Source organism: Marmota monax, unplaced genomic scaffold (genome assembly GCF_021218885.2).
Source record: "Marmota monax isolate L192 unplaced genomic scaffold, Marmota_monax_Labrador192_F-V1.1 WCK01_AAM20220418_F8-fsc00014, whole genome shotgun sequence".
Taxonomy (NCBI): Eukaryota; Metazoa; Chordata; class Mammalia; order Rodentia; family Sciuridae; genus Marmota; species Marmota monax.
In genome coordinates, this window is record NW_026695222.1 from 24,770,265 (window position 1) to 24,796,887 (window position 26,623).

The 26,623-nt window shown below is 47.1% G+C and overlaps 1 protein-coding gene across 3 annotated transcripts in view; it reads right to left on the bottom strand.

Moving 5' to 3' along the window:
- Positions 1–26,623, bottom strand: part of Znf831 (zinc finger protein 831) — a 100,736-nt gene that overhangs the window by 61,854 nt on the left and 12,259 nt on the right. The window contains exon 1 of one of the 3 annotated variants that reach the window (XM_046433441.2): positions 21,863–22,410. The exons of 1 other annotated variant lie outside the window; for it this stretch is intronic. The gene's annotated coding sequence lies outside the window, so the exon portion shown is untranslated. Of the gene's footprint in view, positions 1–21,862; positions 22,610–26,623 lie in introns of those variants that run through there. One more of the 3 variants, XM_046433444.2, reaches the window with a different exon arrangement.

Here is a 26,623-nt window from a genome sequence, read left to right on the forward strand (position 1 = left end):
AAACATAACTGGGCACCCTGTGTTTGACCTGGCAACATGCCGGGAAAAGGAGCACTCCTCAGCCTCCCGAAAAGGCTAAAAGGTGGAGGGAGCTTCCAAAACCCTTCGAGATCCAGATGGGACAGAATCAACTCCCTCTAAGCAGAAGGAGCAGCTGAGCAAACACCAGGGAAAGGAATCAGAGGGGCTAACTCTGCTCTCAAACCACCGAGGGAAAGCTAGGTGTACAGGGATGGTGGCTGGAGGATGCTCGAGGGGCAGTCTACTCCCTGGGAGCCCCACAAGCACTCCATCTCCAGCTCAGCTCCTCAAGAAAACCTCCCAATTCCAGCCTTTACCAGGCAGATTGTCTGAGCAACATGTGTTGGACGTGGCCACTGGGTGGGCCAGCTAACACCAGCACGAGCTCAACAGAGTCAGTGGTTCATTTTTCAAAGATCTTGCAATCCAGTTGTCAAACACAGCCCTAATTAGAAGCCAAATTATATAAGCTTACAACTAGGTGAATTCTATTAACAAGAAAGATACTACCACTGAGTGTCTACATGCGAAAGAGCAAAGTCACCTCCACCTGGGGCCATATGCAAAGATTCATTCAAAATGGATCATAGGCCTAAAGAAAGACCTCAAACTATAAGACTCTGAAGAGAAGACAGGGTAAAATCTTGATTTTAGATCTAGCAACAGGTTTCTAAGATAGAACCTAAACCACAAGCAGCAAAAGAAAAAACTTGGTAAATTTGATTCAAAATTAAGGACACTATCAAGAAAGTGAAAAGATATAGAATGAGAAAAAATATTTGCAGATCATCCATCTGATATTGGCAGAATGTGTAAAGAACTCTCATATACATAAAGAATGTATAAAAAACTCGGCCACAAAAGGACAAATGACCCAATTGTAAAATTAGCGAAGGATTGGAACAGACGTTTCTCCAAGAAAGATACACAGTTGTCCCAAGAGCACAGGAAAAGATGCTGAATATCATTAGTCATTAGGGAAATGAAAACAAAACCACAGTCCGATATAACTCTACACCAATTAGCGTGACTAGTAATAACCATAAACCGAAAATAGAAAAATAGCCCTGTGCAAATTCAAGTGTTGGTATAGATTTGGAGAAATGGGAATCCCAAACGCTGCCAAAGGCCATCAAATGCCATCGCTGCTGAGGAACACGGGTTTGGCAGTCCCTGAAAAAGCTAAACAGAGCTGCCATGTGACCCAGCATCTCCACTCCAACGTGTTCGCCCCAAAGAATCAGAAACAGGCATTCAAAACAAAGCTTGTTCAGAGTGCCCGCTCCTGGTAGCTCCACTCCACACGGAGGGGAAAAGTGTCACGGCATCCATCAATTGAGGAGTGGGCAGGTCAGATGCAGCAGAGTGTCACTCGGCCACAGGACAAAAGTGACACCTGCTGCAAGGAGGGAGCTTGAAACGTCCAGTGAAGAAAACGGAAGGCCACATGCAGTGTGAGCCTAAGTTAAAAAAAAGAAAAAAGAAAAGAAAAACAGAATCAGAAAATATTTAGGAACAGAAAACAAATCACAGTTGTTGCCAGAGGATGGGAAGAATGAGGAGAGACCACTTAAGTGGGTAGAGGGTTTCCTTTAAGGGTGATGAAACTAGGACCGAGGTAGATGTGGTAGTTGCACAAAACTCTGTATATAACTAAATGCAACTGAGTGGTGCACTCTAAGATAGTTAGAGGGTGGATCTAAGGTCATGTGAGGTTTGCCTCAATAGAAAAAGGTCCTGTTTGAATACAAACATTTTAAAAGGTACTCCCTCTATCAGATAAAAGTGGTCAGGAAAGCAAGTACTTTGGACTTCTGTCACAAAAACATCCTAGACTGGGTGGTTTGAACAGCACCCATTCTCTGTCCCTCCCATGGACCTCTGCCCAATGTTGGGGATCTCATGGCACCATATCACCTGCAAGAACACGTGGCCTCAAAAGACTGGAGAGCTTATAAATTTTGAAGAAAAGATTTAGAAAAGGTCTTCAGAGATTAGTAGGTGGCTACCAGACTCGGCAGAGCTGATGGAATGGGATAAAGTTTTCCCTGGGATGCTGCCCTTTCTACGGGCTGAGGAACGAAGAGCTTCCTTGGCTCTAAGAACCATGTCAGTAGGGCTGAGCCACTGGGAAGATCAGATGAAATCATTCATGTGAAAACCCGGAGCGCTGTGCCCGGCACAGGATAAGTTCTCAATTTATTTGAGTGTTCAATAACACGCCATAATATTTTGAACTATTAAATAATGGATCCTCCCCCACCCTATGTTCCTCCTACCCCTGTCTCTTCCCCTGTCAATCACTGCACCAGTCTCCATCACCTCTGGGAAAGGATGAGTCTCAGGTTGGATTCCTGAGAAAGGGATTCCATTCTTGGGGGAAGGGACCCCGGGAAGTAGGGGAGTGGGGAAGGCCAGCTCCAAGTGTGCCACAGACCCCCACCTGGGCAGCTGGGGCAGGTCCCACAGGGGAGGGGAGGGGAGGGCCCCAGTAGGTACCCGTCCTGGCAGTCCCACCTGACCACGGAGGGCCTGAAAAGTGCCAGAGCCCTAAAGGCTGCCCACAGTGGGCTCCGAAACTGACTGAGGGGACGGATGGGCGGGGCTGCTGGAGTCCCTGTGGCAAGCAGAGGAGCCTGAGGAAGGAAACCTGATGGACCGCAGCCAGTTCTTCTGATGCCCAGGCTCCGAGAGGCCGGCAGGGAAGTGAAGGGAGGAGCAGAGTGGGAAGGGAGGGGCGCTTCCCCTGCGCCCCAAGGGGAGCAGAGGGAGAGGTCTCTGGGAGCAGTCCCCAGCAGCCCACAAGAACAGGGCCAGCACTCTCCACACTCCAGTCCCTGCAAAAGGGTTGGAGGCTACCCACAGAGTGCTGCCCCACAGTGCCTTCCCAAGCACCCACGAGGGGCCCAGGAGGACCAGAAGATGAGCAGAGGAGATACCGTTGAAGGGTCCTGAGGCAAGACCTGCCAGGGGAGCTGAGGGCCAGCACCACGTGCCCCTGTAGGTGACAAGAAGGCTGAGGCTGCAGAGAGGGAGCCTGCATCCAGACCCCAGGTCCCATGGCCACCAGCCACCTCTGCAGCCTGTCCTGTGCTCACAACACACAGAGGCATCTTTTTTTTTAAAAAAAATATTTTTTTAGTTGTAGATGGACACAATACTTTTATTTATTTTTATGTGGTGCTGAGGATCGAACCCAGTGCCTCACACATGCAAGGCAAGCACGCTGCACTGAGCCACAATCCCAGCCCCACCAAGGCCTCTTAGTAACAGCTGATACTGTGGCAAGATGCTGAGCCCACAGACACCCTCCTCCTGGGGGTGGGCATGTGGGGCAGAAAAACTCCAAGGGCCACAGCTGATTTTGGTCACTGTGAATGAACCAAGGAGAAGGCAAGGCAGAGTGTGTCTGTGGGAACCCTGGGAAACTGAGAGACAGGGTGAGATTCAGGGAAGGATCTGGGCAAAAATTCTAGTCACCTAGACTCAGGGACAAGCACTTACCCTGCTGCTACCTGAGACTCCCTTTATTCTGACAGTGGTGCGGCTCACCCCTCCCCCAACCTCCTGCACACTGGTCCTGCTCTTTGGTGCAGCTTTATGGAGGAGAGGTCAGCAGAGAGGTGAGAGAAATGTGAAGGAAGGAAGAGACCTTCCCAAGCTTTCTTCATCAAACCCAACCCAGAGGTGGGCCTGGGTGGGGAGAGAACAAGGAAATGCCACAAATAGGCTTTGGGAATATGTGTTCAGGGTCCTGGAAGAGAAGGATGTGGAGAAACTCACTGAATAGGTGGAGCCTTTGGGAAGGAACAGACAGGGTGCGGAGACAGCAGCTGCAGGTACAAGATTCCCAGGCCTCAGGTCATTCTGCACCATTGTCCCCTGCTTCGTCACCAGGCTGTGGCTTGTCCCTTCCCTGCATAAGCTCCTGTCTTTCTAGAATACCATTACTTTAAAGGGGAACCTATGCCCATGATAGTGTTAAAGTGCTTATGCCATTGAGTGGGACGCTTAAAAAATGGGTAAAGAGGTGAATTTTATGTCAATTTTTTTTTTACTACAAGTTTTTAAAGTATGTACAGAGGAGGGAACTGTCATTACACAATGAGTGGAAATATACATTCACACAAAAACCTGCCCGCAGACTTTATAGCGACTTATTCATAATTGCCCAAACACGGAAACAACAAAGGTGTCCTCCGGTTGATGAATGGAAAAACAAACTTTGGAAACCCAGACAGTGGATACTTATTCAGCAATGAGAAGAAAGGAGCAAGCTAGCCAGAAAAGGCACAGAAGGACCTTCAGTGTTGGTGCTGAACGAAGAAGGCCTGAGAGGCAGAGGGCTGCGTGGCTCCAAGGCTGCGACACTCTGGAGAAGGGGAGACCAGGGAGACAGTGAAGGGATCCATGATCTGGGGCGTGGAGGGCACTGAGCAGGCTGTGCAGAGGGTCTTTAGGGCAGTGAAGCCACCTGCACAAGGCCGGAGGGGAATCCAGTCACTGCACATGCACCACACCCATGGAGGGTACCACAGAAGAGCGATCCTAATGCAAAGTGTGAACTTCAGCCACACACCAGTGTGACACCAGTGTGACACCAGCTATGACCAGTGCAGCATGGAGGGCGGGGTCAGCATGGCACCAGGGAGCGCTGCACTGTCCCTGCACTTTCTATAGACCTCAAACTGCTCTAAAAGAACTAAGTCTCTAAACTTTAAAAACTTTCTAAAATTCAAACAAATTTTAAAAAGAGAGGGACACATTCATGCTCACCAGCAAAGAAATGCATGTTTTTTGTTTTTGTTTTTGTTTTTTACTGGGGATTGAGCCCTGGGGCTCTTAACCACTGAGCCACATCCCGAGCCCTGTTTATTATTTTATTTTGAGACAGGGTCTAAGTTGCTTAGGGTCTTGATAATTTGCTGAGACTGGCCTTGAACTTGTGATCCTTCTGCCTCAGCCTCCTGAGTTGCTGGGATTTAAGGCATGTGCCACTGCTTCTAGCAAATTTTTAAAATATGCATCTGGACGCCACCTTATATGGTCTCCTACATTGAGGACCACCTCTCTAATTTAAGACCTTAATTTGGGACACCCTTGGCCTAGACCTCTCAGATAGGTGGTCTCTTTCATCCTTCTGGAAACCCATGGCTGGGCCAGTCTGGCGTCCAGCTGTTCTGGCCCAGGTAAGGCACTGCACAGCAGGACTGAGGGGAGGCATTGAGGCCACCTCTGATGCCACGGTCTCTGTGAAGGCCACACACCCACCAGAGGACCTCTCCAGGCCTAATTGTCGCCAGCGGCTCTGTCTTGTGGTTGGTAGCACCCTCAGGCCCGCCACAGGGTTGCCACCACTGCTCACACCCACTCTTTATGGAAAGCCCTCTGCCAATCTCTCCTCAATCAGCCCAGGCATGTTTGGCCTGCCAGGAAACAGACTGAAATCACAGTTTACGTGGTGTACTTGAGTGGGTTTTCCCATAGGGCAAGAGTGTCCCTCATTTTCTCTGATTCTAAAAAGGCCTAGAGGGGTCTCCACAGCAGAGGGTCTCTCTGAGGGGTAAGCCTGCCTGGTTCTAGATGCAGCATGTCCCAGGTGCCCAGCATGCAATTCTCACCAAAACTTCACCCAAAATAATTCCACTTGGTGACAAAGTCATGTTTTGCCTAAACAAATTAAGACCCTGAGAGGCCAGAAGAGAGTTTACAAAGACATGATGTGCAGAAAGTCTGAGCAAGTCAAAGGAAAGGAGCATCTCGTGCAGTTGCTTGATTTCTACATGCTAATTATGTGGCTTCCCTGCAGATGGTCGATAGTTTGCAGTTGTTTGGAGGAAAAGCCTGATGACAGCGGCTTGGGCCCTGTGGAGCCCTGGGGAGGTTAAAGGGAAAGTTTGGGTTCAAATCCTGGTTTTGCCACCGGCCCACCATATGGCTCAGCGAGTGCCTTTAACTTCAGGATCTTTCACTTGCAAAATGGGGTCAATGAGGACTGAACACATCATCCCCATGGCACTTACCACAGCGAGATGGCAGTGATCCTGCTGAAATTGTTAATATCATTTTGATGACTCCCTCTGGACATGGCCCTACCCTTCCCATCACTTCCGATATCCCAAGGTCCTAACAGCCACCACGAGTTTCTTCAACTTCCCTCAGAATCATTGGTCACTGTTTCAGGCCTGTTGTCCAGGACAGCCTCTCCCTCAGCTGGCCTTTACCTCCTGTTTTCTCAGCCATTTCTTTGAAGGGCCTCAGCTCAGCAGTGGTTTTATTTTAACATATAGCAAAAGTTCTTCCTTTGCTTCTTGGGTCAGTCCCACTAAGCACTTGCATGATTTTTGACATCAATTTTAGGTCAGAATTTTTGCTAGAATGCAAGAGAGAGAGAGAGAGAGAGAAGCCCCATGATGCTGAATGGCAGAGTAGCTCCAAAGAGCTCCCAGTGACCCAGAGAGCTCACAGCACAGGGTTGCCTGGAGTGGACGGCATTGCCTGCCATGCTGGATCTCATTAGCTGGGAATATGCAGGAATGCTCAGGAACTCACTTTGATGAGCATTACATTTGATTTAGTAAATTATTTCAAACAAAAAGTGAAAGTGTGAATCAGCACTCTCTGGGATGACACCAAATGGAGTATATAACTTTTTCAAAAGCAAGGTGACTATTTCAATTCCGTTCCCACCTATTGAAAATGTATTGTGAATTCATTCTAATGTTTATTGAGCACCTATTGGGTGCTGGGTCCTGTTTTGCTTGGAACTGAGGGACTTCCTTGAATGCCAGACTTTACATTTTTAAACCAGTCAAGTCCAGGGGAAATTAGGATGAGCCAGCTTCCCTAGGGGTACAGGACACCAGTAAATGAAAAAGTTTGTATTACAGAATCTATGTTCCAGTCAGAGATACAGACAAGAAACTGTAAAAATAAAGTTGTAATATATTGGAAAATGATGGTTGTCATGGAACAAACCAAGCAAGGTGAAGAAGTCTGGGACTCTGATGAAGGAATGTGGGTGTGGTCAGGAAGGGAGCAGAGGTTGCAACCTTAAATGGGATGGGGTACTGTGATGCTTCTTGCTTCACTCTTCTTGCTAAGGATTGCTTTGGCTATTCTGGGCCTCTTATCCTTCCAAATGCATTTCATGATTGCTTTCTCTATTTATATGAGGAATGTTTTGTGATTTTAATTGGAATTTCATTAAATCTGTATAATGTTTTTGGTAATATGGCCATTTTGACAACCTTAAGTCTTTCTATCCAAGAACATGGGAGATCTTTCATCTTCTAAGGTCTTCTTCAATTTCTTTCTTTAGTGTTCTGTAATTTTCATTGTATTGGTCTTTTACATCTTTTGTTAGATTGATTCCCAAGTATTGTATTGTATTGCATTATATTGTATTGCATTATACTGCATTGTATTTGAGGCTATTATGAATGGGGTAGTTTTCCTAATTTCTCATTCAGAGGGTTTGTCACAGAGCAATAGTAACCAAAAAAGCATGGTATAGGCACAAAACAGACATGGTACAGAATGTAGACCAATGGTACAGAATAGAAGACACAGAGACAAACCCACATAACTATAGTTATCTTATATTAGACAAAGGCACCAAAAACATATATTGGAGAAAAGATAGTCTCTTCAACAAATGGTGCTAGGAAAACTGAAAATCCATATGCAACAAAATGAAATTAAGCCCTATCTCTCATCATGCACAAAACTCAACTCAAAGTGGATTAAGGACCAAGGATTAAACTAGAGACCCTTCACCTAAAGGAAGAAAAAGCAGGCCCAAATTTTCATCATGTCAGATTAGGCCCCAACTTCATAAATAAGACTCCTACAGCGCAAGAATTCAATCAAGAATCAATAAATGAGATGGATTCAAACTAAAAAGCTTCTTCTCAGCAAAGGAAACAAGTAAGAACGTGAAGAGAGAGCCCACAGAGCGGGAGAACATCTTTACTACACGTACATCAGAGAGAGCACTAATTTCCAGGATATATAAAGAACTCAAAAAACTTAACACCAACAAAACAAATAACCCAATCAGTAAATGGGCTAAGGAGTTGAACAGACACTTCACAGAAGAAGAAATACAATCCATCAACAAATATATGGAAAAATGTTCAACATCTCTAGCAATTAGAGAAATGCAAATCAAAACTACTTTTAGATTTCATCTCACTCCTGTAGGAACGGCAATTATGAGGAATACAAACAATAATAAGTGCTGGCCAGAATGTGGGGGGAAAAGATACATGCATACATTGCTGGTGGCATTGAAAATTGGTGCAACCATACTGTAAAACAGTGTGGAGATTCCTTTGAAAACTTAGACTGGAACCACCATTTGACCCAGCTATCCCACTCCTTGGTTTATACCCAAAGGACTTAAATTCAGCACACTACATGGACACAGTCACATCAATGTTTATAGCGGCTCAACTCACAATAGCTAAACTGTGGAACCAATTTAGATGCCCTTCAATAGATGAATGGATAAAGAAACTGTGGTATATGTACACAATGGAATATTACTCAGCATTAAAAGAAAATAAAATTATGGCATTTTCAGGTAAATGGATGGAGTTGGAGAATATTATGCTAAGCGAAGTAAGCCAATCCCAAAAAACCAATGGCTGAATGTTCTCTCTGATAAGCGAATGCTGATCCATAATGAGGAGGCAGGGGTAGAATGGAGGAACTTTGATTGGGCAAAGAGGAGGAGAGGAGGGGGACATGAGGGTAGGAAAGATGGTGGAATGAGATGGACATCATTACCCTAGGTCTACGTATGACTGTACATGTGGTATGTCTCTACATTGTGTACAACCAGAGAAATGAAAGGTTGTACTCCATTTATGTACAATGAATCAAAATGCATTCTGCTGTCATGCATACCTAATTAGAAAAAAATAAATTCAAAAAATAAAATAAAATAAATGGGATGGGCTAAGTCCTGCTGGCACCTAGAGAAAAGGGTTTCAGGTTTTCAGGCAATAAAAAGACCTAGGCAAATGCGAACAGCCCGAGCAAGGGCTCTGAGCGGGGGAAGTGCCTGGATGTTTGGGGCATGAATCCCTAAACTCAAGGAACTGCATTCAGAGATGCTAACCTGCTCGACAGCATTTTGTGATTCTTTTAAGGCAGTTTTTATTTCCTTGAGCTTCTATTTCCTCATCTGCGAAATGAGGAGAACTAAGTCCAAGTATGAAGTGGCCTGAAATTACAAGTACTAGCAGCACCATGTTTAGTCAGATGACAAGTCAGGAGCAGTCTTGATTACTGTGTGATGATTTCTCCTCTACGCTAAGTGGAGAAACAGGCTCCAGGCCTTATTGTGCTCTGGAAGACAGGGCTAACTCATAGGTGGGAACCACTACCCGGGATTGCCCTCCTTCCTTCTTGAGTATCATGTTTAAGGGACTGTCTCATATCCCGAGGCTGGATCTCCCCACTACAGCCTGGCCATGTTGAAGGCCTGTCACCAATCCTTGCAGCTTGGAACACATAATATAAAATGCTACACAACACCCCAATTCACAATTGTCTGGTGGGCTATAAACAGATTTGTTTATGATGTGAAATAATGTAATTCAGAATATTGTATTGTGATGGTGATTGCTTCATATAATTACAATAATTAGCCAGGAAAACAGCAAACAGATGCAATGCTGAATTCAAAGAAAGGTAAGAAAAAACATCCCCAACATTGACGTGACTCCCAGTGCTACCCCTGCTTCAGAAACAAGGTGTGGATGGGTACTCTGTGCAAAGATGGTGTGCACCTCATCACAACATGCATGGCCCATGGCATGCAGCAGAGGGTTTCAGACTTACAAGGTAGGCATCTAGGACAAAAGGTGACACTCTAGTTGCAGAAAGAGGCAAGCAACCAGGTCCCCAAACCCCTCCATCTCCACAGAGCCACCCTGCATTGACACTGGTTTCACATTCTATTTACATACAATAAAATGCACTCCTTTGGTGTATGGTCGAATGACTTTCAACAAGCAGCCCCACAATCAAGACAGGAGAACACTGTCAGCTCACTTCTCCCCACGCCTCGCTGTGGTGGGCCCCTTCCTGCGCCTCCAGACCCTGGGGCCACAGAGCAGTTCTCTGCCCTATAGGTCTGCTTTTTTCAATGTCATGTAAATGGCACTGTGGACAAAGCAGCTGGCTCCAGCCGGCTCCTGTGGTTTAGGACCATGCCCTTGAGCCCCCAGGTTGCCATGAGCAGCAGCAGTCCACTCTACTTGCCCACTGCCCTACCTGCTGGGCATCAGGGCCAGGCACACGGGGACAGGACAGGGCACTCCTCTCTGTCTTGTCAGAGAGACATTCATGTTCGCCGACTGGGATTACCAGAGCTACTACCCTCCCCAGGCAGCAGTGAGGACCTGGGACCGGGGTCAACAGGGGCCCAGTGGGCATCTGAGCTTAAACAGCCCCCTTCCCCTGCCAGGGCAGAGTCCCCGGAAGCTAAAACAGAAGGCTTACTAACCCCAGCCTCTCACACTCAAGTGCCAGTCACATGGGGAGAGAAGGAGACCAGACTGACTGATGCCCACACCAAGGTGCCCATGTCGGAATTGTGTGGCAGAGGAAAGCAGCCATCGAGGCGGCACTTCAGGAAACACGCACAAACACACTCAAAACACATGAAAAACGGGGAGCCCGCCAAAGAAACAGAAGGCCAAAGCAACCGAAACTTCAGAATAAAAATATTAAAATCAAAAAGTCTAGAAGTCTGTAGATTGGCTTCCCAGCAAAGTGGAAAGGATAGAAAAGAGAAATCAGAGGGACTGAAGACGGGACAAGAAGCCACCCATCTGAGCAACGAAGACAAGGGTGGGAAAGACCGAGCAGGGCCTCAGGCACCTACCAGACCAAGCCAAGAGCGGACACTCGCCTCGCCGGAATCCTTGAAGGACAGAGAAGGAGGCCAGAAAGTGTAACTGGCAAAAGACATGAAGTACCCTTCCAGGGAGCTGAGTGACTCCCACCAGGATGAGCCCAAAGAGACCCACACGGACACATAGCCTGACGGCAGTGAGGGAGGCAGCACCTCCATCATGGGGGAGACGGCGATGGCCACAGCAGGTTCCTTCTCAAGACCAGAGGTCAGCAGAACAGGGGACGATGCTCCCCACTGGCCGAGAGTAAAGAAACATCAGTGCGAAGTTCTGCATCCAGAGAAATCTGCTTCCAGAATGAAGAAGAACCAAGATGTTCTCAAATAAAAAGAATTTGTCACCAGCAGGTCTACTACCCACAAGGAATGGCTCTCAAAACAAAGGGAATAATAATAGAGGTGACCCGGAACTTCAGGAGGGAAGAAGAAAGTGGAGACTGGGGCGAAACGGTGTTTCCTTTCAAGATTCTAAATTATATTTGGTGGTTGAAACAAAAAAATTATAACGCCATCTGATATAGCTCTAAGTGGAAGGAGAGGATCTGTTTAAGAGAATTGAATATTCAAGATAATTTAAGTGGGAGCATCAAAAGAGGTGGAATTTCTACACTTCACCCCAACTGTAAAAGAATGACCCAGTAGACAGGGATAAGTCACATACCTATACACCAAGTCATCCCTGGGTATACACAGGAGATTGTTCCCAGGACCCCCCAAGGAGACCAAACTCCAAAAATATTATGCAAAATGACATTGTATTTGCATAAGATCTATGCACATCCTGCCCTGTACAACACGGCTGCTGGGTAAATAGTTGTTACACTGTATTGTTTAGGGAATGATGCTAAGAAGTCTGTAAGTGCTCAATATAGGCACAATGTTTTTCAAATACTTTCCATCCACAGTCGATTGAATCCACAGATGCAGAACCTGTAGATATAATACAGTAGAGCAACTACACAGTCGGTGGAAGGGCATCCTGTGGAAGCTGCTTGAACCCCAGCTGCCTAGGGGATCCCTCCGCAACTCACAGCCTAAGATGTGACAAGCTATCTGCAGCTAAGACATGACCTGCCTGAGGCCATGAGTCCACATGGCAACTGCCCCCTCAACCAGCCCCGCTCCCTTCCGTGCAGCCTGGGATCTCTATGCTCTGACCTCACTGGTGCCCAGACTTGCAAGTACACACCCCATCACCACTTGTCACTGTCTGCTCCCCAACTGCCCTCCGGAGGCTGGCAGCCTGCTGGGAGCCATTAGCCAAGTAGGTATGACAATTTCCTTGCCAGCGTACCCCATGTTGCTGACATGTTGCAGTGACATTGAATGTAGGTGACCTTGCTCAAGGACCAAGGCAGATTAGGGTGTTCCCGGTTTTAAGATAATCGTGTTTAGGGCGTTCCCAGTTTAGGTTCCAGGTTTAAGGTTTAAGATTATTCCTGCTGGGAATAGGGCGTATCCTGCTGCCTGAGTTCCCCTTGAGTTCTCACGGGATTTAGACAGTATATTTTGGAGATAGAAGCCCAGTGGAGGTGGATTTGGGAAGAGAACGTGGATTTCCCCAGACGGCTGGTGTGAGTTCGGGAATAAAGAGTTGCTGTTTGAATCTACAAGCTGTGTGGTGGCTCGTGATTGTGTGCCCAGCCAGACTGCGGCATTTGTGCCCAGCCAGACTGCGGCAGCAGCCATTCGCCCAGCACCTCCAGACCAGCTCAGGTAATCAAAGGCTCAGCTTTTCCAATAGAACTGAACCCCTCCCAAGTTTGTCCTTCCCAGAACACTCTCCCTTGATCCCGGGCACTGCACAGGGTGTCCTTGTGTTTTATGGTTATTATCTTGTTATGGTTAATCGTTTTTACACTACACTTCCACAGCACAACATACCATGCAGTCTACATCTCCAAACTGGACACAGACAGGGTCAGACCTGATCCTGGGAGCAGTCCCACTAAATGTGGGGCTTGGGGATTGATTTGGCCTTGGCCTTGGACCTGAGCATGATGCTGAATTCCTTGCCAATAAGAAACACAGCTTAGAACCCTTGGCATGCCACAATATCACAAGTAATCCAGCTACCACCTTCAGTCATTTGTGATAAAGCCACAGTCGGGGCACATGCCTTGGGTCGTGTCTTACTCCCATGGACCACAGTGATGACGACTGTAAGAACTGTGGTGTGAAATGGATTCCTTGGAGAGTCCTTGAGCATTTACAGAGAGAAAATGACAAGCCCAGGTCCCTTCCCACCTCAAGTCACAGTCTGAAAATCAGACAGCTTCTGTGACAGCCCTGAAAGAATCTTGCATTTTCTGCACCTGCAGGACTGACTTTGCTGGGCCCCAAACACAAAATTTAGTGGTGCAAGTTGCTGAATTAAAATGACCATTCAATATTGGCACCAAAACAGACATGAAAACCAATGGAACAGAATAGAAGGCACAGAAACAAACCCACATAAATACAGTTATCTCATATTAGACAAAGGTGCAATAAACATACATTGTAGAAAAGATAGCCTCTTCAACAAAGGGTTCTGGAAAAACTGGAAATCCATATGGAGCAGAATGAAACTGAGCCCCTACCTCTCACCCTGCACAAAACTCAACTCAGCGTGGGCGAAGGACCTAGGCATTACACCAGAGACTCTGCATCTACTTGAAGAAAATGTAAACCCAACTCTCCATCATGTAGGCTTGAGACCCAACTTCCTTAACAAGACTCCTAAAGCACAAGAAGTAAAATCAAGAATCAACAAATGAGATAGTATCAAACCAAAATGCTTCTTCACAGAAAAGAAAATAATCAAGAACGTAAAGAGAGCGTCTACAGAATGGGAGAAAATCTTTGCCACCTGCATCTCAGACAGATCATGAGTCTCTAGGATATATAAAGAAATAAAAAAAAACTTAACACCAAAAAAATAAAAATAACCCAGTCAATAAATGGACAAAGGAATTGAACAGATACTTCACAGAAGAAGAAATATGGTCAGTCAACAAATATATGAAAAAATGTTCAACATCTCTAGCCATTAGAGAAATGCAAATTAAAACTACACTGAGATTTCATCTCACTCCTGTCAGAATGGCAATTATCAGGAATACAGGTGACAATAAATGTTGGCGAGGATGTGGGAGAAAGGTAAACTCATACATACTGGTGGGACTTCAATTGGTGCAACCACTATGGAAAGCAGTAGGGAGATTCCTCAAAAAACTTTGAATGAAACCACCATTTGACCCAGCTATCCCACTCCTCAATTTATACCCAAAGGACTTAAAATCAGCATACTATAGTGAAACCAGCACATCAGTGTTTATAGCAGCTCAATTCACAATAGCTAAGCTATGGAACCAACCCAGGTGCCCTTCAATAGATGAACGGTTAAAGAAAATGTGATATATATACACAATGAAATATTACTCAGCCATAAAGAAGAATGAGATTATGGCATTTGCTGGTAAATGGATGGATCTGGAAACTATCATGCTGAGTGAAATAAGCCAGTCCCAAAAAACCAAAGTCAACTGTTCTGTCTGATATGTGGATGCAATGCACAACGTGGAGGGGAGTAATAGAAATTCATTGGATTAAACAAAGGGGAATGAAGAGAGGGGAGAGGGATGGGAATAGGAAAGACAGTAGATTGAATCAGACGTTGTTTTTCTATGTTCACATATGAGTACACAACCAGTGAAACTTCATATCATGTACAACCACAAGAGTGGGATCCTAAGTAAAATAAGTTATACTCCAGGTATGTATAAGACGTCAAAATTGGTGTGGCCGCCTTGCCAGACCCTCAGTTTCATGCGACAGCTGTGAAGTGCCAGATGGCTTCAGGGGTCTCCTAGGTGGGTTGGCAGAAATCTGGATGTGAGGGTGACCTACATTTAATGAGACTGACATGCCAGCGCTTCCAAGGTGCTAATCCAAAGGCAGAGCTCCATAGGAGGACTGGGCTAGAGGCATCACACGCAGCCTTCACCTCCACCCCAACTCCTCAGGAAGACTCAGGAGCACCTTCTTCCCCAGAGCACTGGGGAAAGTGCCCACCTCCCCAACCTCTGTGTCTGCTCCTTCCTCAGGCTCAGGAGGGCACAGGGGATGTCATCATGGAGAAGGGCTTCCTCGTTTCAGGGTGGTACAGGGATCCTAGAATAGCAAGGACCAAGGAGCATAACTCATTGTCAAAGGCAAGATGGGCCTGTCAGCCACAAGGCAATGCGGACGTGACAGCAATCAGACTGCCCGGCTCACGGACACCTTCAACAACAGCTGAAGGACCGTGGCATCCCTAGGACTGAATGGGTGGGCAGCCCACCAGGACATCACTCGATCTACACAGTTATTTGCTCCTCAGTGCAGGGACAAGTGAGCAAAGCCAGTTTGCAGAACTGCAGGCGCCTGGTTGAAGGGAAGCTTGGATCCCCTTGATGGGGGACCCTGAACTGGCACCACCAGGACACACTGCGAGTCTGTCTTCCTCTGCGCCCCCTGAGGGACCCGCGGCCACACACCAGGATGACTGACTGGAGGAAAAGCAGATGCTCGGAGTCTTCCCAGATCACCAGATGCCCGAAGAGGTCAAGAGCCAGAGCAGCTGGGGCTCTGCCTGAGGGCAAGGTCCACGCGGGATGGCACGTAAAGAAGGCCAGAGACGTGAACTGCGACCTCACATCTAATCACACAGCCGTTAAGGCCGCCGGGGCCGCTTTGCACATGTTCTCTGTGAATGGCAGACGAACGAGTTTATTTACCTACACGACTCGGTCTCCACTCCATTCTCCTGTTTCCTACTTCCTGTTTTTAAGTTTTACACATGAGTTATCAGAGGCTCACTTTACAACTTAGTCTTCAGGGAACAGAATAATTGGCGAGACTGTGAGTGAGTATGAAGAGCAATGTATACAGTTGCCACGGGACACAGGGACTGTCTTCTCATCATGAGGACAATGAGAGAGTCTTCACTCACAGGGGGATGGTGGCTCTTGCCACGTAGAAGCAGAGAGCCGTTCTGCGGCCATAAGGTGGTTTGAACGTGCAGAACAGGGTGCGCCTGCTGCTGAGTGGACGAAGGGACGACTGCGTCCCTCGCAGGTAGATCTCCTACCTGCTCCACTGTACCTGGGCGCACCTGGAGTAAACAATGCAACTCCCTCTGCTCTTCTCCTTAAAGTGAGCACAGTGCTAAGTCCTCCCAACAGAAAATGCCAGAGGAGCACTGCAGGACGGAACCTGAGCTCCTGTGCAGCCCTGGCCGTCTGCCTGTGGCCCAGAGCTCCATGGGGATCTGACACTCCTCTGCAACACCAGCAGCCCATGGCGCCTGCCAGGGCTGGAGCATCCTTAGTGACCAGCCCCACTACCCAGTCCTGCAGCTTGCAAGCTCTGAGGACTCGAGAGGGCTGGCTCCTACCTCCCCTTAGGACTGTTGCCTACTGTTTGCCCAGCAACTCCACACGGAAATTCAGTCTGGACAAACTGACCCAATCCTCAGTCACCCAGTGGCAGATCACACCTTCTTCCTTGAGACCTGAATTCCTTCCACATTCACCTTGGGTACGCTCCCAATCCTGGGGTACCAAATGCAGTTTCCCATTTCTCATAGTCATTTTTAGTGTGGTTAATCACTCTTATCATTATACCACTCTTGCTTAAACTTCTGGGTAGCTTCAACTTCCTGATTGGATCTAGACAGCTACCCCAAGATAGACCATACCCAGGTCGTCAAATAACATAGTCGAATTTGGAGAATGGGAATCTCACAAAGTGTGTTCTCAGACCATAGTGGGATCAAGCTGGAAATCCGTCACAGAAAGATAACAGGAAAACTCGGAATACTTGAAAACTGAACAACACGCTTCTAAATAATCCATGGGTCAGGGAAGAAGTCTCAGGAGTAATAAAAAAGATACGCTGGTGTAGGAGAACAAAAGTACAACAGCTCAAAATTTGTGAAACACAGTTAAAGCAGGGTTGGGAGGGAAAGGTGCAGCGCTGTGTGCCTACCTTAGAAAAGACAGAGTTTCCAGTCAAAGTTCCAAGCCCTGCGCCCATCGAGTGAAAGAAAGAAAAGCCTGAAGCAAGAAGAAGGAAGGAAATAACAGAGATGGGGGAGAAATCGATACAATTGAAACAAAAATAATAGGGAAAAATCAATGAAAGAAAAAGCTTGTTCTCGGGCAAGATTGATAAAATTGATTCAGAATCTCTTCAAAGACAAATGAAAAATTAGAGAAGACACAGACTGTCGATAGCAGGAACAAGCCAGGGGCCATCACTACAGCCCCCTGGGCACCGGGAGGCTCAGGAGGAAGCCGCTGTACTACTGACATCTGACAGCCTCCATGAAATGGACCAGTCCTTCAAGAAGCACAAGCTACCCAGAACCCACCTAATCTGAAGCAGATAGTATGAATAGCACTATAACTCATCAAATTGAACCTGTGATTTTGAACTCCCACATCAGAAGTCGCCAGGCCCCGATGTGGAGAATTCTGCCCAACTTTTAAAGAAGAGTCAACACCAATTCTATATAATCTCTTCCAGAAAACAGAGAAGGAGAGAATGCTTTCAGTTCATTTCAACAACCTAGGTATTATCTTGACACCACACAGTATGAGAAAGAAAGCACAGGCGGATATCCCGCACGAGCATAGATAAAAAAGCTTTCAGAAGGTACTAGCCATAGGATTCATATTCTATGATATGAAAGAGTTGCACACCATGACCGGGGGCTGCAGGGGTGTGTGCAGTGCAAACCACCACACCAGCCCAGTGAAGAGAAACAATCAACAAGGGAACGCCTCTGAGAAATTGACACCCTTCCTGAATAAATATCTCTGAAAAATAGCCATAAGCACAGGCTGAGGCAGGAGGATGGCAAGTTTCAGGCCAGCCTCAGCAAGTGAGCAAGGCCCCAAGCAACTTAACAAGACCCTGTCTTAAAAACTGGGCTGAGGATGTGGCTCAGAGCCCCTGGGTTTAATCCCTGGTACTTAAAAAAAAAAGAAAGAAAGAAAGAAAGAAAAGAAAAAAAGAAAGAAATAGCAACAGGGATCCTCTTAATGTGATAAAGAGCATTGACATGACCATGGAGCTAACATCACATACCGTCTTCTCCCCTGAGATGACAGCAAGACAGAGACACCCATTCTCCCTGCTCTGATCCAACAGGTCCCTGGAATTCTAGGCAGTGCAGTAGGGTGGGGAGAAATGCAGACTACAGGGAAGACATGACAGCAGAGGACCAGCAAACCTGCCCCGGCTGGCAGGTGACTTGATTGTCCCTGTAGAGAGTCCTGAGGAATCCCCACCCCTCCCCCAAAAAGCCCTCCTAGGACTAATAATTGAGGTCAGCAGGGTACAAGATCAACACTCAAAAATCAATTGCATGTCTAGAGCTAGCTGTGAATCATTGGAAACCAAAATTAAAAACACAATGCCATTTCCACTCACTCAAAAAAAAATAAATAAAATACTTAGGTGTAAATCTAGCCAAACATGTGCAGGACTTATATCTTGAAACCCATAAAACACTGATGAATGAACTAAAAAAAAAATAAACCCTAAATAATAGAAAGGCATATTGTGTTCACAGATGAGGAGATTCAACATAGTAAAAATGTCTATTTTCCCCAAATTGATATACAGACTTCTTGCAATTTCCATCAAAATCCCAGTAAGGTTTTCTAAAAAGCTAAAATTTATATAGAAAGGGAAAGGAACTAGAATAACTCAAACAATTTTGAAGAAGGATAATAAAGTGGGAGAACCAGTCTACCTGATTTGAAATTTATTATAGAGCTACAGTAATCAAGACTGTATTGTCAGAGGAATGGACATAGGAATAGATCAGCAGAGCAGAATAAGAATAATAATAATGAAAGAGAAATTGAGCTGCATAAATATGCCCAACTGACTTTTTGACAAAGGTTCAAAGCAATTTTTGTAGCAAAAGTGCAGCCTTTCAACAAAGGCACTGGGGCAAGTGACTTCCATTGCCAAAAGCAAAACTGAGAGTTGACACCTAAACCTCACACCTCACATGCACAAAAGTTAACTCAGATGCAAAACAGGCTTGAATATGAAACGCAGAACTACACAGCTTTAGGGGAAACCCGTAGGAGAAGATGCTCCGAATCTAGGACACGAGAAGGAGTTTCTAGACTTGCACGAGTCACACAAGAAAAATTGATAAGTCTCACCTCATTAAAATTAAAACTTTTTACTATGTAAAAGTCCCTGCTTGTAATAAGAGAATTAGAGAACACTGGCCGTAGACCTGGAGAAGATATTTGCAGCAACAGATCTGTCAAAGGACGCACATCTAGAATGTAGAAAGAACTGAGTAAGAGTAAAGACTAAGAGTGAAAAAAAAAAATCCAATAACAGTCCAGTTGGGAAATGAACAAAAGACATGAGAGACAAATCACCAGAGAAGATAAACTGATGGCAAATGACACACCACCAAAAAACGTTCACCATCGTTATCTACCAAGGAAATGCAACTGAAAACCACGACGAGACATCTCTGTGCTCCTTTCAGAAAGCAACCATAAAGAATGCCGGTGAGGACGCGGACGTGCTGGGTATGTCCCTGCTAGGAAGTAAAGTAGCACAGCCATCCCAAGAGGGTGCAGGTAAACATGCAGCCCGCCTTCACCCAACATCAGTGCTCCTGGAAATTCGCCCCAGAGCCAAGGAAACATGGACACAGGAACACCTGTTTGTGAATGCTCAGAGCACTGGCTTTATGATGGTCCAAGGTGGGAGTCGACCCAGACGCCCTTCAACAGAACTTTCCTACAGTGAAATACTACTCAGCAGTGAAAAAAGAACAAGCTGTTGACATGGATTTGAATGAATTTCCAGAGGAATTATGCTCAGTGAAAAAAGCCAATGCCCAAGGGCTGCGCACGAAACAATGCTCTTGAGATGACCAATTCCAGAACTGCAGACCAGATGGGTAAGTTGTTGCCTGTGCCACAGATTAGGGGGAGGGAATAGATGGGAAGAGCAGGAGAAAGTCAGTGTGGCCCCGGGGTCCTGGCAGTGATGGAAATGTTCTGTACCTTGACTCAGTCACTGTCAATATCAGACTACAACTTGAAGATGCTATCACGGAAGGAAATCGTGTAAAACGTACACGGGGACTTTGCTTTTTTTCTTCCTCCTGTATGTGAATCTACAATTATCTCAAAACAAAGAGGCTATTTTTTAAAAAAATCATAAACAAACAGAATCAGAACAACATTCTCAGTGTGAGTTAATGTTATTTGATGCATAAGACCTAAAACCCTGCCCTGGCCATGGGCACCTGGCCCCTCTGGAAGAAATACCGGCTCTCACAGGCCATTTTCCTCCACCCCATTTCATTTGTGTCAACTCACTTTTTGTCCACATACACTTGTGTTCAAAGGCAGCTTGTGTTGCTACCATACATGGAAACGCTTCAGAGCGGCTGCCAACCAGAAGTCATCACAAAGAAGGCACAGCTAAAGAGACACACATGAGGAGCCAGCACACAGGGGCCAGCCAGCCCTCAGGTCAGGGCCCCCACCCCATGCCCAAGCTACAGCTGCAGAATTTTCTCAGTGTGAAGTTCCAGAATGGTTTGGCCCCTCTGCCGCACCACCCTAGCAAGGACAGCAAGGGAAGTAGAGCCCCAGGCCTGGGAGACAGGACCCACCTTTGCCCCTTGGCTACCTACAACCCCTGTGACCTTGAACAAGTCACTTCTATGCGCCCTGCTGTTTCCCTTTTCTCACAGTGGGCTCTCGTTCCTTTGTTGAAGATCAGAAGAGTCACAGATGTGAATATTGGCACAGGGCGGGCTCCCCGTGAGTCTGCCCCCTCATCAACCCCCTTTTCCAGCTTTGGTCTCTGCGGACATGCTGCTGCGCTGCCTGCCAGGAGAAAGGTCTCTCTGGCTGCTGACCCCTGGCCCCTCGCCGTGAGCTCATTTCCCCAGGCAGCTGTGCTGCAGTCAATTCGGTCCTTTCAGGTTGCCCTGCTCACGTGGAGCACCCCCCCCCCATGACTGGCCCCATCCCCAGTTTCCCAGCCCATCCTCATGGCTTGGCTTCTGGGGTCTGCGGTTGGTATGAGCCTGTGGTCCTGAATACAGAGTGTAGGTGGTTCCAGGCACATTCCTTCAGACCGGCCCTGATGCTGACACTTCGTCTCCCCACCAGCCATGGTAATCGTCCTCTAGGTTGAATCCTGTCCTCACTGCATTTCAGCAGATAAGATCTCTGGTGTCACTCTTACAGAAAGATTTGCTACGGGAAAGGAGAGACATGTTGCCACTCAGAACCTGGCTTCCATGGCTTATCTGAGATTCTCTCCAGCCCTCAGCTATTTTGGAGGCTGGGAAGCCAAATATGTGTATAAATACATGGTTCCTTGGCCCCTGTAAATCTCACTAAAAAATGCTACCCTTGGGTGACTGATTGGCGCAGCTGCTATAAATAGCATGTCTATCAAATACCTTGATAGTCAGATTATACTCTGTTTAAAACTCTTGTGCTAATATAATGTATGTTGTTAACCAATTCACATCTTCAATGTAATTAGGTCCATCATTGGGGGAAAAAAATACAGCTTATAAAGCACTAAATTTCCTTACAAATGTATTCGAGTTTAGCAGAACATGGATTGTGAGCCTGGTTTCTGACAGCCATTATAAATTGCAGTAAATATTTTGACAAACACAACAGTGGTGGTAGGCACACAGGAGAATTACTGAACTGGGTCAGACCCAGTTTTCACGTAGCATTTCTTTTTAACTGTGGGTTTGGAGACAAATATATCATTAAGAACACAGGGTAAAAGAGCTTGTTGGTTAAAAATAAATAAATAAATAACTGGCCCCTTCTGTATCTGTGCCCTGGGGCAGTCACCTACCTTCATAAAGAGAGGTGCATTTCCAACCAGAGACACACCCGTTCAGACCCAGACGGCCTGGCCCAGTCTAGAGACAACATCCACAGATCCAGAAAGGACCCCAGGCTGGCTGCGCAGAGGAGAACTGAGCTCCAGGCGCCTCGCCACACTCTGCAGGGGACTTGCTCCTCTTTGCTGAGAAGGTATCTGGTGTTCTCTACCAGTTCCTGCTCCATGGGCAGCATCTCAGAGCACAGAGAGGTTCCAAGCACCTTAGAAAGTAAAATAAAAGAGAAGGGCCTCCCAGTGCTTGTCCTTTGAGTCAACTCCATGTTTAACTGAGAAAAGCACCATTTTGGGTAACCTGGAAGAGACTCGAGCAGAGATGAAACTTGTCGGGTTCAGAAAAAGGAAGTCAATTATTGTCTATACGTTACTTTATGTGACAGTAGCAACCCTTAGAAAACAGGAAGAAAGAGAAGCAGAGACCTAAAAAAAAAAAAAAAGTACAGACACAGCTCAGATCTTTAGAAGTGTGGCTATTGATCTAACAACCTATGAATGGAGGCTGCTTCCCGGGAAGGTAGGTGTACAAAATATTGCATTAGAGACGAGACTGTTCTGCACAGGTTAGTAAGAAGGAGAGCCAGGGTGTGCATTTCCCTGGAGATGGGGTTAGCAGAGCCTCCACTGTAACTCTGGAGGTTCCCAAGGGCCCAGAATGAGCATTTCCATTGCAGGTGGCTAGGCAGGGGATGGGGAGCAGCCATGGTCACTGGGATGCTGACTTTATTAATAATTTTGATGTTGTGCTCAATATAAATTTATTTGCATTGATTTCTATTTTAAAACTTTGTACTGAGTTATGATCTGAAGGATGAGCCTCTGCCTTTAATTGTGCTCTCAAGGGGAGTCTCTGCCTCTGCTGCTGGCTGGGCTCTACTTGCTGACCTTGGAAGGACTGAAGACGCGAAGGACAGAGTCAGAGAGTTATGAAAAGGGGAGATGATACCAGAAAGGGGGGACAGGGTCTCCCAAGCAGCTGCCAAGCCCACTCCCCGCAGGACCTGGCCAGTTGTTCCCTGGCCTTTACCAAGGACATCCTCAGGAAAGAATCTGTCTCCAGAACTTTAAAAGACTTCCGTTTGCCTCTCCTTCTAAGTTTCACTGGGAATGTACTTCATTGAAATGAATTAATGGAAAGGTTTCCTGTACAAAGCTACTTTATAAACAAAGACTTTGGAGTGGTCTGATTAAAAACAAAGTATCAAATATGGACCAGAAAAGAAGAATGTGGGCTTCCGGTAGGCAGGACAATCTTGAGGCAATAAGAGGGGGACAATCTTGAGGCAATAACAGGGAAACCTTGAGAAAGTGACACCAGAGTCATACCTTGTAATTCTATTTCGATGAAATGTCACAAGAGGCAGATCTGTAACAACAGAAGATAGAGCAGTGGTTGCCAGGGTCTGGGCATTGGGGGGGGTGGGGCAAGCCGAAGCATGTGCTGGAGGGCACATGTTTCCTCCGGACTCTTGAAAGGGCTCTGGAGCAGATCACCATGAGGATGTGTGGCCGCGCTAACCACTGACTGCACTCTCACATGGTGCACTTTCGAATGGTCTTGTGAGTTGTGGCTGAGTATTAAACAAATGTACCCTCGATGTCTCTAAGCACCACGATGCAGTTTGACCGACACAGAATGCAACAGATAGCCAGAGAGTGGAACGTCAGGCCACAGTCACCAAAAAAAAAGAAAAATTACTTTCAAAGAATCAATTCGCTTTCTCAGGCCTCTTTTTCTAAGGAAACAAACAAACAAAAAAAGATAAATAACTTTCTTGCCAAGAGCAAGGCTCTTTGGCAAATTGCAGTCTGTGAAGCTGCTCTTTAAGACAAAACTCTGATGCAGCTAAGTGGACAAGCAGCCAAACAAGAGAGGACACCAGACCCTGTTGGGAAGCACACGGGTGGGAAGAAGGCACACTCAGACAGGCCACAGAAGCCTCGCGGCCTCACACCACGTGCTGGCAGGAAGCCAGCAGGCAGATGCAGGATACTCCCTTGTCTTTGGGGGGAGTTCAGGGCTCGGTCCCAGGACCTTCCCCAGTGCCACATGTGCAACCAGGGGGCAGAAAGTCACCAGCAGAGCCTTGCCAAACGGAGTCACCTGGCATGTTTGAAAGGACAGCTGGGACAAGGGCCCAGCACAGCCTCACATGCAAGCAGGGAACTGTGTATCACCTCTTGCTGCCTGGGCAGCCACGTGGGTGACAACGGTCAGACACATCTCCATGGCTCCTCCAGGGCTCAGCCCTGTCGCCACAGCCTGCTGCTGACCATGCTCTCCCCAGAGACTGGTCTCAAAATATGTGATAAATAAATGAGCAGGGTGGAGGAGGATGAATGTCCTTGTTCATTTCAGCATGAGCCTAGGGGCCACAGCCACAATTAGAGGAATTGAGACCTCCCAAGTCTCTCACGACAGATAACCATTGTTCCCATGCTCAACATATGGTTCTGCTTCTGGATCCCTGCCCTTGCCCTTTACCCTCTCACCAGCAGCGTGAGCGCCTGTCTCTGCCCAACACACACCCGTGTGCACTGCACCCCCTCACCTCTGCCAGGCACAGTCAGCCCTGGCCAGACCCCTGCCTTCACTGACCCAGCCTGGGGAGCCTTGCAACCTACACAACAGGTGGAACCTGCCTGCCCGTGGAGGGAGGCCAGGAAGGCTCCAGGCCCTGGTCTACACTCCACGGAGGAGTGCTGGTCTGCCTGCACACGTACACTCACTCAGCTTCACCTTCAGCTGGTTCCCTCTGGGGGTCTGGTTCCCCTAATGGCCTCTGCACAGGTCCCTCCATTGTCAGAAGAGGCTCCCCATCACTCCTGCATGAGGAAAAACGGCATTGTACCTGTTGAGCCCCTTCAGGAAGGAGCACTCGACAGAGGCTGTCCTTCTCCTTCTGTGCATATGGAAATGTGGAACTGGATGAGCACCCCTGCGATTATCTGGCTGCACTTCCCATCCTTCGGGCCACTTAACTGATGCTTGTTTTTACTTAAAGCTTCGTGCATCCAGCCACTTTTTGATTTGTCTATGGTAATGGGGGTCAAGGATCAGCTGAATAATTGAAATGGAAACTTCATTCCCACTGAGGTTTCTCTCCTCTCCACCTCCTGCCTTACCCTCAAGCTCCCAGGCCAAAAGAGGGTCACTATAGGGGCATAAGGGGTCCTGGGCTGTACGTCCCCATCCCTACACACCCCCAGGACTTTGCTTCTAACTTGTGGGGGGGCGGGGGTGATAAGTGAGCCCTCCGCTCCCTGTGGCTTTGCTCTTAGCCCAGCTGTGTGCCATCTCCATTCATATTTATGACACTTTCCTTCGAATTGACTTGCTTTTATCGTTTAATTTGCCCCAAGCTGTAGTACTAGTTGATATGATAATAATATATTTTTGTGGTATCCATTAAAATACCTCGGTAAGTATTGCACTTCTTTTAAAAAGCTATATCAAAAGGCATCAGTGAGCCCAGCTTGCCTCCTAGAGAAGGGCAGCATGCATGAAAGACAGAGACACGCTCCAGCCTGGCGGCCGCTGACCCATACACTTCTCAGCCATGACAGATGCCCCTCGAGGGTCAGGGGGTGAAAGGGATGTGGGAGCTCCTCACACACTTTGCAGCTTTTCTGTAAATCTAAAAGAATTCCAAAATAAAGTTGACCAAAAGGAGGACCAAAAAAAATAAATAAATAAAACAAAACAAAACCCAGTGCCTCTTCAAGTTAAAGAAAGAAGGTAAAAAGTGAAAAGGAAACAATAACACAAAAGCCCTCCTGGGGTTTGCCCACCAGTCTCGGGACCAGATTGCACTCTGAATTTTTCGACAGGTTAAGCAATGGGACAGGCTGCAGGCTGCGTTTGGGCTGGGTTCCTGGCCCAGACCCCCCTCTGGGGACAGCTGAGGGAGGAAGCTGAGTAACGGTGCTCCCTGTGGCCTTTACCAGTGGCTCAGTGGGCACAGGACGGACAGGACTCTGCCAAGACGCTGTCCTTGCGACTGCAAGACAGTGTCCCCCAAGCTGACCACTCTCACCTTCTTTGCCCTGCTGCCTCCACTCCTCTCCCAAAACATCAAAGGCCATTTGGGAAATAAATACCCCAGGGCCCTTTTGGATCAGTTCCTGTCACGTCAGGGCCACAGAGCTGGCTCTATCAAGCCGGCTGTGGGGGGCAGCAGGCCTGGCTGCGGCACTCTTGGGAATGGATGGGGTTTCTTGTGCCTGACAGTCTTTCCGCTCTGGGAAGGGCTCCCTTCAATGCATTCCTGAGTGACCGCTGTGGGTCCAGCTCTCACAGCACACCCTGTGCTGACAGTGCCCAGGTGACCCCGGGAAAGCCAGTGGCAGGCCAGGCATTATGTGTCCCTAAAGTGGACACACGATGTTGCTCCTGAGCTCATGACCACACGACCTTTAACCCCAGAGTTAAAACCAAAGCCCTTGCTGCCACCTGGCCTGAGCTTGTTGCTGCCGCCCGCTGCTCTGTAGGTCCATTCTTCAGTCCAGAAGGAACAAGTCGTATTTTAACTATAATGACCAAGGCTGGCTCCCCTATCTCCTCCCCCAGAAGTTCCCTAAGTAAGGAGTTTGTTTTCTTTCTTTTTTTTTTAATTTTTTAATTTGTTTTAATTAGTTACATGTGACAGTAGAATGCATTTATGTACTTTGATATATCATACATAGGTGGGATATAATTTCTCATTTTTCTGAGTG